Source organism: Numida meleagris, chromosome 2 (assembly GCF_002078875.1).
Source record: "Numida meleagris isolate 19003 breed g44 Domestic line chromosome 2, NumMel1.0, whole genome shotgun sequence".
Lineage (NCBI taxonomy): Eukaryota > Metazoa > Chordata > Aves > Galliformes > Numididae > Numida > Numida meleagris.
In genome coordinates, this window is record NC_034410.1 from 40,755,551 (window position 1) to 40,773,508 (window position 17,958).

General features: G+C 45.2%; 1 long non-coding RNA gene across 7 annotated transcripts in view; it reads right to left on the minus strand.

The window, feature by feature from the left end:
- The window catches only part of LOC110394348, a 57,645-nt gene that overhangs the window by 4,904 nt on the left and 34,783 nt on the right, over positions 1–17,958 (minus strand). For 4 of the 7 annotated variants that reach the window (XR_002435563.1, XR_002435567.1, XR_002435565.1 and 1 more), the window contains one exon: positions 1,186–3,911. This is a non-coding gene — a long non-coding RNA (uncharacterized LOC110394348). The remainder of the gene's footprint in view (positions 1–1,185; positions 3,912–17,958) is intronic. The other 3 variants (XR_002435566.1, XR_002435564.1, XR_002435568.1) reach the window with 3 other exon arrangements.

A 17,958-nucleotide genomic window follows, 5' to 3' on the forward strand; every position in this document is an offset into this window, starting at 1 on the left:
ACCCTGAGCCAAATTCAGGGCTTGTAAGACTGTATTTGTACACAAATAGAAACAAGGGCAGCTAAGCACCGCACTTCTTGCAGATGCTTCCACAGCTCCACGCTGCGAGCTGCTGGGAGAGAATAAGCAAAGCGCTCCCTGTGCCAGCCAGGTTTTAAAGGAAAAAAACCTTGTAATTCTGGAGAAGCTGGCTTGTGACAGTCATGTCGTGCGCAGCGCAAGCAGGAGCCCTCCTCTGGGTCCTGCAGTGCAGCCCCACAAGGCCCAGCACTGCTCCTGCCAGCACCACTCCACTGGCTTCATGTGGGTCTCTGTGCTAATAGTGGTGTGCAACAATTAAGCTGATTGCTAAATTAGCGATTCTGGCCCTGCAGCCTTGTGGGCAGAGAGAGGTCCACAGAGATGGTGAGGGCCCTTCCCTCGGCAGGAATTGTGCTGACAGGACAGTCCATCCGTCTTGGCGTCTTTAGACAGCTGTGCTTACCTAGCAGAATGTAAACATCTCTGAACTTTGCTTACTGGATAAAAGGAAGCATTAGTTTCCTATTGCAAGATCAATCATACATGCAGGCTAGACAGAGCATCCCTGTGTTTGTAATTAATCTCGTAAAGGAGGAACATCTCCCCTCCATCGATTGCTATATTTGTATGCAGCCTTCCTGCGAGACAGAGAGTGGAAGAGGAAAATAAGGGCCGGTAACAGAATAATAATCAGCCGATCCCTTAATTAGGGCCGCATGTGCTATACAGACACAGCAAGATGCTTGTGTAGTGAGCCGGTTCTTTGTTGGAAAAATCACCTTGTAACAGAGCTGACTGTTAACACTGGGGACCTCAGCATTCTTTCTACATGTCCTGATGGCATAGGAACACGAGGTTCACAAAGATTTTGGGGTTCTTCTTCTGACTTCTTTTTCCCAAACCCATACATGTGCACTGCAAACAAGCCCGCCGCCTCCCGGATGTTTCACTGCCTCGTGCCACGTGTCACTGGCTGCAGACACCACAACCTGACGCCACTCCAGTTGTACACTGACCTCTCTGCACACAGGAGCCTCCCACCAGCAGCTGTTCCAGAAATACGTATCATTCGCATTTTCCTTAGTGCATACAGAAATGTTTAAACCCCAGACTAAGGAAATATTCGCTAAAAACACAAAACCAAACAAAAAAACACACCACAACCTGCTAGATCATGAAGAATAATTTCCTCCTTTCTAAGGACGTACAGTCACCGCACTCCTGAGGACGACGGCCTTGAGCCACTCAGATGCAGATGGGAATGGGGCAGCAAGCGCTCTTCTGCAGCTCCTCAGCTCCAGATCCGACCCGACACTGCTTCAGATCTATCCATTTCATTGCACAGAACGCGCCGAGCTCTCTGACATTTACATTGGGCCAGCATACTCCTAGTAATGAGAAAACAAATAGTCTCCCAGACGCGGTCAGAGCAAACGTACTCTTCTGGTAGGCACTGTGCTAGTCCGGGCTGTCACTGTCTGTTTTGATTTAAAGGAATAACACACAGATTTGCTTTTTGAGTGCAACACTTGGATAGGTCAGAGCCTTTCCATGACTAACAGCAGCAGGACAGGGCTGTTACAGTTCACTGCAGAGCCCACCCCGTGGTACCTCAAGGAACCTGTCTTACAATCTGGGAGATGAGGGCCTAGTGCCCATGTGGTCAAATATTCTGGAGTACTGAACTGCGCTTCCTGATGGAAAAAATAACCCACAACCGTACATTTAAGGAAACTGATTTACAGCAACAGAGAACAGCTCTTCAAAATAAAGCATAGGGCTGGTATTATCTGCTGCATGACCAGCATCATGGGGCCCTGGGCAGCCTGGTCTAGTACCAGATCTGGAGGTTGGTGGCCCTGCCTGTGGCAGGGGGTTGGAACTTGATGATCCTTGGGGTCCCTTCCAACCCAAGCCATTCTATGATTCTATGATCATCCAACCCAGCTTCCTCACCACGCTTTTGGAGGCGAGTACCAGTGTGGTCCTTGCTGAACGCTCTGACACGGTGCAGCCCCTTGCAGGACAGGCGCTGACCATTTGTTTTGCACCGTTCCTTTTTAATTTAAACAGCTTTCAGCCCTGCAAAAATTAAAATTTTGCCTCAAAGGAAAAAGATCTGGAATAAGCACAAAATGCTTAAGTGCACCTTTTTCTTTCGGGGAACTTAAATAATGCTGCCCACACTCAGATATAGGCACAATTTTCAGAAATAATTGGATACTAACCCCTCCATTTTAGCAATGTCACACAACACTCACATCTATGCTGTAACAAGCAGGCTTTCATCGTGGAAATCTACAGCTTGCTACAAGATTGCCTGTTCGCTGTTCAGAGGAATCATCAGTAAAATCAAGCGACAAATGACCAGTCTTAATCTCTCCACCTCTTACTGCCTGCATAGCTGTGCACCTCACCTGAACGAGGGGTCCAAGATAAAGCAAAAGCAGGGTGCCTTCACCCTGCAGCTCTTGGCCCAGGGGCTGATGCTGAAAATCTCAGATGGGATTAAGAAGCATCCACCCTGCCTGTCTCTTGTTACCTGGTGCTGCTGAGCACTTTCCCCGTCGGTGCCGGATGCAGCTGCTGCTCCCCACTTCTGCCCCGCTCAGCTGCTGCAATTCGACAGTTTGTACTGGAAAGAAATTGCATTTGCTCCATTCCTGCCACCCTCTCTCACAAGATGCCATTTGCAAACACTGACCACTACAACTAAGCCATTGTTCAAGCGTTCAGTGTTAGGGAAGGTACAGAAGATATAGTCTGATGTAAGACACGAACACAGTGAGTACTTGGCTAAAAGGAGAATGGTCAATTGAGGGCTGGGCACTGGCTGTAACCCAGGTAGCTCAGAGGAGCTGAATGCAACCCATTAAAGATGATAATAAAGTCACTGTGAGTTCTAAGTAAGACTTGCACAGAGTGAAAAAGGAATTTCCCTATTTGTTTTTCCTCTCCATCCTTGTGACCACCACTGGCCTTTGCTCCTACACGCGCTTCTCTCAAGTCCAGACAACCAAGAAATGCAAACTGCTCCTCAGGCTGCAGTAATTTCTCAACGCCACTGACTGTGAAGAGGCTCCTGCTCCTCCCCTCTCTGCCTCCATAAAACTGAAGACAAATATTAACGTTGGTTCCTTCCTTCAGCCAAATTGCAGGTACCTTCGGCTCCTTTCCGCCACAGGTTTTATGGGCAAATCATAACTGCAGATAGAAACAAATAAAAGTGCTCCTTCTTAGGGAAAATGGACCCCAAACTCCTCCAAATTCTATCTGCTGTCTGTCAGGCTTCTTTCACAAGCAGATACCCTTCTGTTCTCAAGACTCTGCAGAGGCTTCAGACAGGCATTTCTCAGAGCAGGCAGGAAGACAATAACAATTAACAGAATTATTTGGTTCTGGTGAAGCCAGATAAAGACCACGCTCAGAGCAGGAATTCAAAATTATGTCCCCGATGAAATGTAGTTTCTGGTCCCAGTCATTTCCTCCTTCAGAACAAAACAAAACAAGCAAAAAGACAACAACACAACAAAAGGAAACACACCCCCAAACAAATCAAAGCAAAAAAAAATCAGCCCCGAACAAATCTTAAGGCTAAGCATGCAAGAGGTTTCCCTGTGCTTTGCAGAGACTGCAGCGTGACCTGTGTCAGTGCAAAGCAGCTGCACAAAGCCACCTCATACTTTGTTACCAAACCAGTGGAAAAACATGAATCAAAGTGCAAATACTTCAGAGATTTACCGTGAAAGCTGCAAACGTGACAGAAAATCACATATGGTCAGTCGTACCACAAACACGACGCTGCAGTCCTAAATCCAGCTGGTCTCCTTTATCACAACAGGATGTGTCTGTCTAGCAGTAGTCACCCAAAGAACAAAGTCATCTCGTGTCTGGAAGATAACAAGTTGGAAGGAGTCATGTTCAAGGATTTCAGCTTAATTAATAGCCATAGATTTTATTATCCTCTGCCTCTAGCTTTGCTTTTAGTTTTTTTCAGACACGCTCTCATTTAACGAACAGAAAACAATCGGGAAAATTAAACACAGCAACTCAATTAAGCATTTTTGGGGGAAACAAACACATTTTAGACCTTTACTGTACAATATTTATGTCTCCACGGGGGGGACGGGACTATTACGGCACTAATTTGTTTAACACAAACAAGCACGAGTATTCTGAAAAAGAGAACTGCAAAGTGATTCATTTTAATCTGTACCCAAAGACAGAGCTGACAAAACATACTCACACGTGCAAAAGGAGTGCTTGGGAATGGAGCTAAGCTTGGGTTACTTGCACAAATAGGTTTTTTTTTCCCCCAGCAGAGATGACAATAAAAGTGCTCCTGTCACCACCACAGCCTCCTGCAATGCTAATGTTGAATTTCTGCGTGTGTGCATGTGTGCAGGCAGCTTTTGTTAACGTTTGTCTACAAAATTATACTAGGTGTCTTTCCTTGCGCGCTGGCTTGTGTGATAGAGGATTCAAAGACAAAACCGAGCCCTGCCTTTAATACAGCATTATCAGAGGCATCTCCCTCGGGGAGGTGTTATGGTCATTGTGCCGACACAGAGATGAGATATGCGCTTCTTCCGAGTGAGACTGCCACAACGCGCTTCAGAGAATGGCTGCTCAGCTAACGGATGTGCATAATTACTGCTCGCGATGGCAGGTTTTGACAGGCAGACACGAGAGGTAGCACAAAGACATGCAATGGTGCTGCTGAGCTTGCAACTCGTTCACTTGGCGTTCTCCCAGCTGAACTTCTGCCAGAAATACCATTTTTTTATGGCACGCCCACAGGTATTTAAAGATCCCAGCCTGCAGCTCCCCTCCCAGATCAGCATCAGGAGAGGTGGACACCCAGCTTGCCCTTGTCCATACCACATATGGATGAAGATGCTTCTAGAGGAGGGTAACTGTTGGGAGTGTGCCCAGAGAAGGGTCACAAAGATGATCAGAAGGCTGGAGCACCTCTCCTAATGAATAAAGGGAGAGGGAGCCAGGCTCGTTAAGTCTGGAGAAGAGAAGGCTGTGGGGAGACCTCATTGTGGCCTTTCATTACTTGAAGGGAGCTTACAAGTAGGAGGGGGACTGACACTTTACATGGTCTGATAGAGACAGGACGAGGGGGACGGCTTTAAACTGAAAGAGGGAAGATTTAGGTTAGATGTTAGGAAGAAATTCTTTACTCAGAGGGCGGTGAGGCCCTGGCACAGGCTGCCCAGAGAAGCTGTGGTGCCCCATCCCTGGAGGCGCTCAAGGCCAGGTTGGATGGGGCCCTGGGCAGCCTGATCCAGTGGGCGGCAGCCCTGCTCACAGCAGGGGATTGGCAATGGGTGGGCTTTAAGGTCCCCTCCAACCCAAACCATTCTGTGATGCTACGAAACACCATCCCTGGTGTGAAAGCAGTCACCATCAACAAGGTACTGCAGGAATGGAGGAAGCCCAAGTCCTACAGTGCAAAATTTAAATTTACGGGCAGATAGGATGCTGCTGCAGAAATACTTCCACAGAGGCCAACCACCGTAACTCAGAGTGAAAGGATGGGGGATCATGTCTTGCTCTCAGTGTCACAGCTGTAAAAGTGTATGTACGAGCTGTGTGCAATGGAGAAGACAAACTCATGGACCATATTTCCCCATGCCTTGCCCCTGCACCCCCACACAGCTGGAGACAAGGTTTGTGAATCCATCTGCTCCTGCCCTGCAGGTGCACCTATCTCAGGAGCTTCAATCTGAACCGACCAATGCTGTCTTTGAAAAAGTTCAGAGAGCTATGTGCGTGGCAAATCAACGTGCGCTGGTTCTGAAGGTGAGATGGAGGCGTGGGAATCTCACAGCAGCGGGCAGTGCTTCCAGCCCCGCAGCTCGCTGTGGGAAAGGCCAGTGCGTGGCTGGGGGGCAGCAGGAGCCCCGTCTCATACTACAGCCATGTTTTGAAAGGTTTTATAAACAAATCCAAAGAAGGCTATTAAGTCTGCCATTCTGTGTACAGAAGGCATCAAAAAATTATTGTAAATGGGGTTAGCAAATAGAAATCTAACTGCAAATAATAAAACTACATAAATAATACAAGAACGATGATTAGATTGCTGTATTTTGAGTGGATTAGAGGCAGATGTGAAACAGGTGGTAATTATTTGCTACAGAGTAGCTGCAATTTAGTTGAATTAACTGCATAATACATTTTGGCCACAAATGCTTGTATTAATGTACTGCTTTCTGAACTTCTTTGGGAAAAAAATCAGTAGCATATCAGGTTGCATTTTACCACGGCACTTGCATTTTCTTTATCCTCAATAAAATACAAACCTCCAGGCAGACCCTGAGGTCAGGCAAGCTGCCAGGGCAGCAAAGACAAGCAGGTCCAGCCAGAAAATGAGCGCTGGCTCCGTGCAGGAGCTCCCTTCCAGCTGGTTTCACCCCAAACACCAACACTGCAGCCCATGCTACAGTCAGCCCCAGCATACGAGCTTCCTCAGCATTGCAGGGCTGGTTCTCGGCACCCATTTGCTTGCAGGAGGCCTCACAGCCAAACTCACCTTCCCCTTAAACATTAACACCAAGCAAGCAGGAGATCCTCAGGCAGTGCAAAGCAGCAAATGCGCTATTATGCTCCACTGGAGATGTTACCACGTTGGCACAGGAGAGAGGCAGAAGGGCAACAACTAATCATCACATTAGAGATGAGCACACACCTCCTGCTCGGTTTATTTTATTCTTAAAATCTGTATCAGGAAGGCCCTGCTTTGGGCCACGCCGCGCCAGGGTCTCACGCTGCTGTGGTGACCGCCTGGCCTCAGGCAGGCCTGCTCCACCTCCCCTCCTTCCAGGGCCATAAACTAATTACAGCCGCGCTCCAGCGGAAGCTTCCTGTTGGGTTGGCATGCCATCCTTTTAGCGCACAGTGATGAAAAATCTTAATTTGCTTCAGAGGAGTCTGCTAGCCATATTAATAAATTACGACGCCAAAATAAGAACAGCACCGCCTGGAAAAAAAAGAAAGCACTGAGCAAAAAGCATTACAACCGCTGTGCAAAGCACGTATTTGCTATATTTAGCTTTTTACCCTGCAGGCGGATAATCCTAAAGTGGAATGAGAAACCTGCTGAATCATTACACCTACAAAACGTGGCTTTTTCAAGCAGGGAATTTTTTCCATACGTGCGTTCCAGGAAAGCCGCACCTTGCTCAGGGACACTGCGCAGGACAGGAGTGCGGGAGCGCTCCTGCCACGTGCCAGGGCTCAGTCCCGCCGGTCCCCTGCCCACTGGTGACACTGACAGAAAGGTGGGGGGAAAGCGCTGACCCTCTCCAGAACTCACAAGACACCTGGTATCGGGCTCCTGCTCGCCTGAACGAGCGGTGCTGCAGTACCACGTGGCCACCCGCAGCAATGCCTTCAGTGATGCTTTTTTAAAAATAATACCCTTTTTCTCTCAACAAGCTTACAAATCAATATAGGAAAAAAAAAAACACTTGAATGAAGCAGATGCTTGTGACATTCCTCCTGGCAATTTACGTGATTTATTGGGTTATGCTGCAGTCTTCTTCTTTTTTTTTTTAAACCAGATTAAGTCTGAACAGCAGCCGGCAACTAAAACATTTTCCCATTTTTTTAGTTGTATTATATTTTGTTATATTTTTAGTTAAATAAAACTTAGGGATGAGTACAGAAGCTACAAGACCTAATAGCCAGGATGTGTAATTAATCAGATTTGAGAAGCAAGCACCATTTATCTCCATAAAACAAATAGAATCTATTCTATTAAGAAAATCCATTCAAATCACAAATGCGACTGCTGCTAGTGAGAATATTTTGCTTGGCAAAGGGCCAAAAGGTTCTAAAATTATGTATTCTATTTTTATGTCCTCCCTGGATTGGATTAGTTACTAAGGCAACTGAAGAGTTCCGTCCTGCTGGTTAACAGCTATACTGTACTCCATAAAATCAGCAACTATACAGGATCTAAGCGCCTGCAAAGCAAAGGTAGCGCGGTGCTCTTTGGAGCCTATTTGCCAGTGGGTGGTTTTGTACGACCAGCCATCCCTCCTCACATTTTAAATGCTGGTAATTATATCTGGGCCGTGGGCTTTTTCAAGTTTCATTTCTGGGTTGTACTTTTAAGAAAAGAGAAGAAGGATGCAACCTCTCCAAATGAGCATCCTCCTTGACAAGGGAATTTGATCACTCTTCATTTCCTAAAGATGCCACAAGTGAATCAGAGAGATGTCAGCGCAATGCACACTCTTTAGCGCATTGAATAGAAATAGGACACGGTTTAATAGAAAAAGTGACAAGAAAGATAAAGAAGATGCCCTGAAATAGCTAGCTCTCACTCCTGAAAATGTACAAGAATTTTAGCGTAAAGACAGACTATCTGCAGCACCCTTTAAGTACCGTGTAAAGGTCATATTTTAGCTCATCTACCGCTCTCAGGTTTAATGACATACTTTCTTCATATGGCCATACCTTTGTCACTGGGGAGGAGAAAAGTACTGCAAGCCTGAGGACTGCACTCTATTTACTAATGCAGAGGCCCTATAAAAGCCCCACTATGCAGCTTCATAAGCTGTCTGCCAAGCCCACCTTGAACAGCATAAAATCCAAAGCTGATGGGCAGCTCAAGGGTCAAGTCCTTTGGTTTGGGTGTTCCTTGTTAACAACTTCAGACAGCCAGCTAAACCCAGTCTCATCCTCTCCTTTTGCAAACTCAAACCCATTTGAAGATGATGTTATTCTAAAGGACAAGAGCACATGCTTGTGTAACAGCTGCCACATCGAGCATTCTGGGATTGTTCAGTCTGGAGAAGAGGAGGCTCAGGGGAGACTTCAGCATTCTTTACGACAACCTGAAAGGAGGCTGTGGCAAGGTGAGGGTTGGCCTCTTCTCCCACGTAACACCAATAGGACAAGAGGTCAGCGACAGGCCTCAAGTTGTGCCAGGGGAGGTTCAGGTTGGATATTTGGAAACATTTCTTCTCAGAAAGAGTGGTGAGGTGCTGGCACAGGCTGCCCAGGGAGGTGGTGCAGTCATTGTCCCTGGAGGTGTTCAAGAACCATGAGGACGTGGCACCGAGGAACATGCTTAGTGGGCATGGTGGGGATGGGTTGATGGTTGGACTAGGTGATCTTAGAGGTCTTTTCCAACTTTAACGATTCTGTAATCTTTCCAGCTCAAGTGCAGCGAGGTCAGGTGAAATTCTTTTCAAGGCTACAAGAAAAAAGCCTGTTAAAGCTGGCAGGTCATTTCTAGCTCAGGATGTTCCATGTTGCCAGGCAGGACTTCTCTTCCCTGTGCAAACCACTAGGAAACACCTGGTTACCAGACAGACACGCTGGGCCATGCATCAGTCCCACAGCTGCCTATGCCACCCCTTCCTTTTACACAATGTGTTTAAGCTCATACCCATAAATAGATTCTATTGGATGTTGACAGGGGTAATTGGAAGTGCTTAAATCAGCTCCTCCATAAATCATTTGCATTCACTGGGTTTCACCCGTGCCCTTGCTGTGTCTCTCCTTCCTCAGCTCGCCTTGATGGACAGCACACAAAATGGGGCACTTTCTGCTCCCTTGAATACTTTATCACCAAAAAGAGAGCAGCAGAAGGTCAGCATTCAAAGGGATCCCTCTGCGTGGCTGGGAGCAGCCCTGTCAAAAGTCAGGCAGACCTCTGACAGCACCTCTGCCCCAGCACCACAGCTTCCTGGCACACAGCCTCTCGCTGCCTCAAGGCTGGCAAATGCACACAGCTGCTGGGAGGTGCTGAAGCTGACCCACAGCACGGAGCACATTATTCTGGGAGCTGGTTCAGGGCACTCAACCCCTTCTTTGAACTACAGTCAGCTCTTTGAGCATCACTCTCCTACAATTTTTCAACAAAACAACATTTAACAAACCATCAGTGATGCTTAAAGGAAGCCTTTTCCAATGTGGTACTGTACCACAAAATGGGCTGCTGCTGAACCAAGCCAGGAATGCTCCAAGTAGATGCATTTTGTGCACAATGCACATTCATTTTAAACACTGTGAGCACCCAAACATTACCAACAGGAACTCCTGGAGGGTACCACTTCATCAGCCAGGAGCAGGGCAGGAGGGGAAAGACCTGCCAGGCTCAGTGCTGAGAAGATGGGAAGGGAGTGAGCAGGACCTCATCACCCCCTTAACCAGTGTGGCTGTTTTAAACTATCATTAAGTATTGATGCTGAAAAGCTTACAAATGAAATGCACTCAAAAAAAGGGGCATTTAAAAATCAATGGAAAAATTACGAGATGCTGACCTTCAGCTCCAGCAAAGAAAAGTCAGCACTACTAGTAGACATGCTATACCATGAAAACTCAAGAGCAAGTCAGTGCCCCTGCACAAAGCAAAGCACAAAGCAAGATCTTCACTTGATTTTTTTTGTAGTCAACTTCTCTTGTTTCAGCAAACCCTCGTCTTAATGTGCACCAACACAGCAATTCTAACCAGAGCATCATGGCCAAAGGCAACAGGATTGCAGAAATTGGCACCATTACCCCAAAAATAATATCAGAACCAGTACCAGGACCAACATTTCAGGACCACCACTTTGCTAAAGAACTGTGCTATCATTGCCTATAACCCCACAAGCACACTGTGGGAAAGTCCTTCAGAGATGCTCATCCTTCTATTGAGCACAGTTCTACCAAGTTTCTGAACAAGACCAAGTTCTTCATTTTTGGCACGTGCATGGTCCCTTTGCAGAGCTGCTCACACCCAGGTCTCCTTGATTCACTGCTGAGCACTCAAAAATGTTTTCTTTAGAAGAAATGAGGCAAGGAGGCTGAACCTCGCAAAGGAAGGCATTCAAACAGAAACGCCCCACCAAACGTAAACTCTTCTAGACATCTATTTATTGTTCAATACGATGCAAGGGCACACTTAGGCAGCCCGCTTCTGTGGGGTGCTGTGCACCTGTGACCCTCCGGGACTTCTTCATGCACTAAGCCTCATGCTGCACAAGGGAGTCCAATCGGCGTTCTTTGATATTCAAGTTAATCCATTCCTCAAATCATGCAGTCCAAGCTGCTGATTTAAATGGAAGACTTGCAGGTTTGCAAAATCAGGTCACCGGGGAAAAACATATCCTGTTTTGCAATGCCTGGAAAATGTACCAGTGGGAGAGATGAGGTTTCTTTTCTAGGGAAGGAAATATACAGTGAAACTCAAGGAAAGGAAAATGAATCCTTGCTTCTGAATTGAAACAAACTGCTGTCTTACTGGCGCAAGTAAATTAAAGGTGAAGGCTTTGTCAGTGGCTGTGCTCTGCAGAAGACAGCTAGAGTAAAAATGTAAGATTTCTGGGACAAGAGGAGTCACAAGAGATGAACATGGCATGATTTAATTATCCATCTGGAGGGAGAAATTAAGCTTTTGACATGGAACTGCATATAAAGAAAGCAATTAGACTTCTCTTTAAGAAAATTAAGAAGTGAGTAACAGTTTAAAATGCTACTATGAAATCGTTACTTATACGCAATGGTAATATATAGAAACAGCAGCATGCTGTGCAGATTGATCTAGATACTCCATGGTTTTATAACAGTTTCCCTTTTCTAAAGGGAAAAGACTTTGTGCTGGTGGGAGATTGCCCGTTCAGTGAGTTCTCAGTGCAGACACTACTTTGACATTTCACATGGAAGTCTTCTCAACTTCAGAACCCAAACTGCTGCTACGTATCTTGGATATGTATTATTCACAGGTTATTAATCCCCTCTAAATCAGTATGCGGCATGAATCTGTTCTTCATATCATCTCTGCGCATACGTGTACATGCTTAACTTGGGTTCAAGCTTTTGTGATAGACTTCTGAATAGCAGTATACAGTACCAGCAGAAGAGTATTCCACTCTTCCTCTTGTTAGTGAATACACACATGCACCTTTGCTCTCCAGGCTCCACTGGCACCACATTAATTCAATTGAGATGAAGTGCTAAGCTTCCAAAGCAAAACAAAAATAATCAAGTAAGCAAGCTTCAGGTTTTTCCAAGAGGGTGAATCAGTACGAGACCTTTGATCAAGACAGAACACTGCCAATCTAGGAAACAAGCCCTAAAGCATTAGAAAGATAATTAGTAACAGATTTAAGACTTTCAAGATCAGGAGTGTGTGTGCATAAGCTCGTTCTCTAGACTGCACACCAACTTTCTTTAAACTGCATTTCCTGGCTTGGAATGCTACCAAAAAGTACTGAGCTCTCATCAGTACAGAACAGAGCACTGTTGACCCACTGCATGGTTTTGTTACAGTATCCTTATCTGAACAAGTAACGATTTTGAGGAAGTAAATGTTTTGCTCTGCTATCATTTCTATCTAGCAACACTTCCCAGAGCCAAGAAATTGCTCTCTCATGCATGCAGAAGCACTTGGCTTTGTGCAACAAAAGTCCCCAGAGGGTTAAAAAACAAAAACAAAACCCATACTTCCTGTAATCCTATCAACAAGCACACAAATTGCACACCAACAACTGGCCAGGATACATTTGAATGCACTGAATAGCCAAGTGAGGAGCAAGACTAAGGCAATCATCTTTCCTTATTAACTGTCTGTCCAACAAAATGTTTGAAAGAGTAATAATTTTTCATTAATGATATTTTAGCATCCACTCCTATCAGATATTTAAGTTCTCCAAACAAATGCAAATAAAAACACCATAGGTTTTAGCACACTGCTGTCAGTACATGTTCTTTTAGTTCCATTTTCTACTGAACACTCACAGGGCTCTCTTTGAAGCGCTGGAACCTCAACGGTATCAACCTAACGTGATTTGACCTCTTTTATACAGAAAATGGGTTGATGGAAAGCAGATAGCATCTGCAGCTTCACACACTTCTGACCTCAGTGGTCTTTTCCACATTCAGAATGCACATTCAGAGTGGAAAACTACAGCCCTCCCTTTGTAAATCAGAGCTTGACTTGGTGCTGGACTTTCCTTACACTTTCGCAAGTGTAACTTCAGCAAGCACCACAATGGCTGAGGTTGCTGTGAAAAACATTACTCTGCAAATACAGCCTGCAGGAACTGTTCTCATGATCCTTTCTGCGCCACCCAGAGAAGTCCAGAGGGAGGAGGACTTTGTTGCTGCTGTCCATGGTGCCAAGTCAATCCCATCACCATGCCCATCTCGTGTTTTTTTTGGTGTTCAGCTATATCGTGCATAAATTCCATGATAACAACATTTTGCAGGAGCCATGATGTTGCAGCTTGCATGCGTGTCTCACTGCCAACCCCTCAGTTCCGGTAAGCGCTGGTCGCAAAGGGAGGAACAGTATGCCTGAAGAACTGAAATGTATTAATGCAGAACTAATAAAGGCTAGAGTCTTATAAAAACCTATATATTCTTTTGAATAATTAGTGCTGGCAGTAAGCCCTTTAATCCAATAAAGCCTCATTATATCAATAGCAGACCTCACACAAGATGCAAATTGTACAGCTCCTGTAGGGCAGCCCATGTGAGGGTGAACAAGCTGTGAAGAATGTAGTTGGGGCTGGAATCATCCCCAAGGCAAAGCATTTATTATACCAGCCCATGTTTCTCCCTTGTAACATCCACGGTCTCTTAGCTCAGTGCAGGCAACAGGATGAGCACCATGAGTGGGGCATCTCTGGAAACTCAAGCCACCCTAAGTTATGCACTGCATTGCACTGCCTGGTAAAATAGAGCCTCTGCTGTTGTAATAACCATGATGACAACGCAAGGAAAGGAGGATGACTGCCCTCAGACTGAGTTTCCAATCAAAATGCCCTAAGGCAAGTGGTCTCCTACGTTACAGAGGCTGCGTTCAGTGAGCGATGAGAATTGTAGCAGCTCTGGCTTCTTTATCAGAGCTCTGACCAGAGGTAAGAGAAAAACAAAAGCTTGGAGAACATAAAAATGAGTATTCCAACACCCTGGGCTTCAGAGGGATGTTAAGGGGTCATGCTATCCCCATCAGAACAGAACCCTCTGCTCAGAAATGAACAGAAGGGAACGCCCTGACATCTCCTAAAATGAATCAACTGCCACAGGCGTGCAGAGAAACACTCTGCAGATTGAAAAATAAAAGGGTATTGCTACTGTGCTTTTAAATTGCCATCTGTTGACCCGAGCACCAATCTTTTGGCCAGGTCAGTAAGACTGGTGGGCTTCAGTCACATTGCTGCAGTCACTCCCTGTTGTGCTCTGCAGCATCTTTCCCCTCCCCCATTTAATGACCCCCTCTCTAATTGCAGGAGATTCAGCCACACAAAGAAATTCTACATCTGTAGATGTAGAAGAGGCAAAAACAAAAAAAAAAAACCCAAACAAGTTATGAAGAAATTCAGTATTTTTAACACCACCCTTCTTCCAGCCCTAGGCCTAAGCAGCCATTCATTCCATGCAGGTGATAAAGCCATTCGTTGCTGGAAGACCCCGCGGGTTCAATACCTGACGTAAAGCAGATGATTGCTTCCATCGATTCAGCCGAAAAACCCGAGCGGAGCTGCATGCTGTCATGGCCAGAGTGTATGCATGATTTTTGATGGTTTAATAAATAAACCATTGATTACAAAATGGAGCCTGATAAATCCTGACAGGGCAGATTTGCAGCTGTACCTCTCCTCTGACTCCTACAATTAATGGCTTAGTACTGTGCTACGGTTAAGCAAGGACCAGCTTATACAGCAGCAACAGCACATTAGCAACGTTTATGCAAACGTGCAAAATTACTGCACCCTGCGTAAATGACAAGATCACTCCTTTTTTGGCCAAAATTTTCTCATCTGGGGCTGTCTTGCCACAGAACAGAGCATTTCTAGCACCAGAGCTTCAGCTGCCTGACAGCGGCAGAAGATGCTGAGATGGGGACCGGAGCTGGGCTCCGGGCACGTGTGGGCTGCAGGCTGGGGAAGGGACAGTCCCACTCTTTGTCACAGGTTCACAAGAAAAGCGTCACGTAAGGAACACCTTGAGAAATAGTACCTTGGTAAGCCAGGAAGAGAGATCTGGACCTCATACAGTGCCTTTCTGCTAAGCAAGAGAACTACAGCCTTGCTGTAAACAGCTGCTCAGATGGCCTATTTCTTTTCCTGAAGTGCTGGACTTAGAAGATCTCAACCAATGCGGTCTTGTTGATGACAGAGAGAAAACATGCTGAATGAAAAGGCTTTCATCTGTCCCTGCACACACAGCTCCCCTAACAGCAATGCAGAGCTGGAGCCCAGCCATGCACACAGATCTTCAGCCCCAGTCCCCACCACTGCACTGCAGAGCGCTACACCTTTCTGTAACTGACAGACACGTTCTTGGAAGAAAGAATCTGGTTATTAAGCCAGGCGAACACGTCAAGTGACCGATGGAACTGCTTTTGTATTTACCTATTAGACTCTCCAGCCAAAGGAAGGTCCTAAATACAAAAGCCACTTACACTAGACTCATACTTAACTTCACAGTATTTTAACAAGGTTGCAAGTGCTTGACGACTTTTTTTTTTTTTAAAACAGTTTTAAGGCAAAAAACAGATTCTTAAAACAAATGTATTGCAAAGGGGATTGGCAGAGAAAGGAGAGGAAAAGGGATTTTTTATTTTTATTTATTTATTTTTGAATCTACTCCCTCCAGCCTGTCTGGAGACAGAAATACACACGATGATTAAAAAAAAAAAGCTGTATTTATCATGATAAATTCTTTTAATTTAAAAAGGTGACTTTGCCCATTTCAACTCAAATGCAATATGAGCTTTTGTTGGAAGCAGAATGCACAGATATACAAAATATGTTAAATAACATGGGGAGTATTACTGAGTAATGTCCATCACAGAGTACTCATCTGAGTTAATTCTGAAATAAAGTGCAACAACAAATAATGGTTAATACATAGTTCCACATAAAGTCAGGACCAATCTTTTCTTTCATTAAACTTGGTACAGTGTACGTGCCATGCATTTTTAATACCTTTAAATAATTTAGGAGAAACAGTACAGACTAAGACTGACAGGAAATAGTCTAGGCTCCTAATTTTAGGAAACAACCTATAAATGAAATTTCAGGAGGATGCAACTTCTTGATTAAAGCAAATTGCTGTTGTCACACCCAGAACAAAAAATGTATTATGTTCTATTACTCTAATTTATCACATTTATTGCTATAATTTAGGAGAGTACTACAAAGACAACCAAAGCATCACAGCCCAGGACCTCATCGTGCTACATTATGCCCAGTCACTGCAGAACGGCAACATCCTAGAACTAGAGATATTAAAGCAAAAAACAGCACCTTACATAAGCATACATCAGCTTCTGATTTTTTTTACAGGCAGCAGCAGCAAATGCATTTCTGACTCCTTCCATTTTCTTGCTGGATGGCTCTTAAAGCATCTCTCTCTCCTCCCTAGCCATCGCTCCTGACCCTTATTTCCCACATGCCGGATTTCTGTCCTGCTGCTGAATCTGATGCGTGCGATAGAGCAAGCATGCAGGATGCTGATTAGCTCCATTGGCTTTAAAGTTTCCCCAGCCCATTCCTCAGGCAATCTCATCCGAATGCCTATCTACTGGTCGCACATGTGGCTCACCTCTTACTCCGGGAAGACCTGCAGCAAATCAGGAAAGCTCTCAGCCCAGATGTCGAAAAGCAGGGACGTGAAAGCCCACCTGAGGCTGGAAACCAAACACCAGTGTGTGTTTGTACATCTCTGCAAGCTCGTGGTGGTGAAGGTTTGCTGCCCTGATGAAAAGTGCCAGGCAGGAGCAGGTCTACAGAGGGAAAGTCACAGCGTGCGAGCTTATGCTGGCAAATAGTAATGCAAATGAGTAACTATACTCACAAGAGCAGCCTCCATAAATCCAGAATCATATTTGTGTTCAAATACTCCCTCCCACAGATGCAAAGTGCGTGGGGAGACTGAGAAAGTCAGCCGCAAGCAGAAGAATTCATACGACTTAAAGTCATCCTTATTAAAAAAAAATGGTACATATTCACTGAAGGAGCTGACAGTTCCTTCAGTCAGTATACTGAGAGACCGAGCTGCTGCAAAGCAGGCCAAAAATGACAGCAGTTTTTCACCCAAGGGGCTCTCACGTGCTGCTCTAAGCATCCTCCTACCCCTCACCCTACCCCAACTCTGCAGCAGTCTGCTCCTCACCTTCCACTTCACCACTACGCTGCAGCAGCATCCTCAGCACCTGAGGTCCTGCAGAGCACATTCAATACCTCAGATAGAGGGCTCTGCAGGAAAGAGCTCCTGTAAGTCACATCTTACAGCTTGCGTTAACACCAGCTAAATTCAGTAGTCCCTCCTGGCTGTAGAATCTCCCCGTGAAGGAAACACACCAATCGCTCAACGAAATGCACAAGTAGTAAATTCTTCCACATTGAACACCTTCTGTCCATGAAAAACATTTTATTTTATTTTTTAAAAACCAAACAAAGTCCCATGTAAGCCAGCAGGTGAGAAGTTTAAGTTGTTACAAAAGAAATTGGATGAGTTATGTAAAACCTTTGAGTCTGGAACTTTTAATCAGTTCATACCACATTCTAAAAGATTATGTAAAATAACTTATCTTGCTACAAAATGCAAGCATATTTGAAGAAGTAATCATACACAAGAAGGAATAGATTACAGTACGAATCCGATTTAACTCTACTAAAAGCTAGGAACACCTAATCTACCCCGGCTTTTACAAACTGAAGCCTAAACAAGAGAATTGCAGCCATTACCTTGTGCCCTTGGAATAAGTTAAAAAAAAAGCTGCTGCAGCAAGGGGACAAGGGTTTTGCAAGTGGCGTAGGTGCACTTAAACTCAGGCAGGGTACTACCTACACAGCCATAGATTTTATGGGATCCAACTCCTGAATGTACTTAGGCAGGATTACTCATGTGCAGAAGGTTAGGCATTTATCTGTGCCTTACATGCAAACCAGCGCCCTATGCATTATTCTCCTCCAAAGC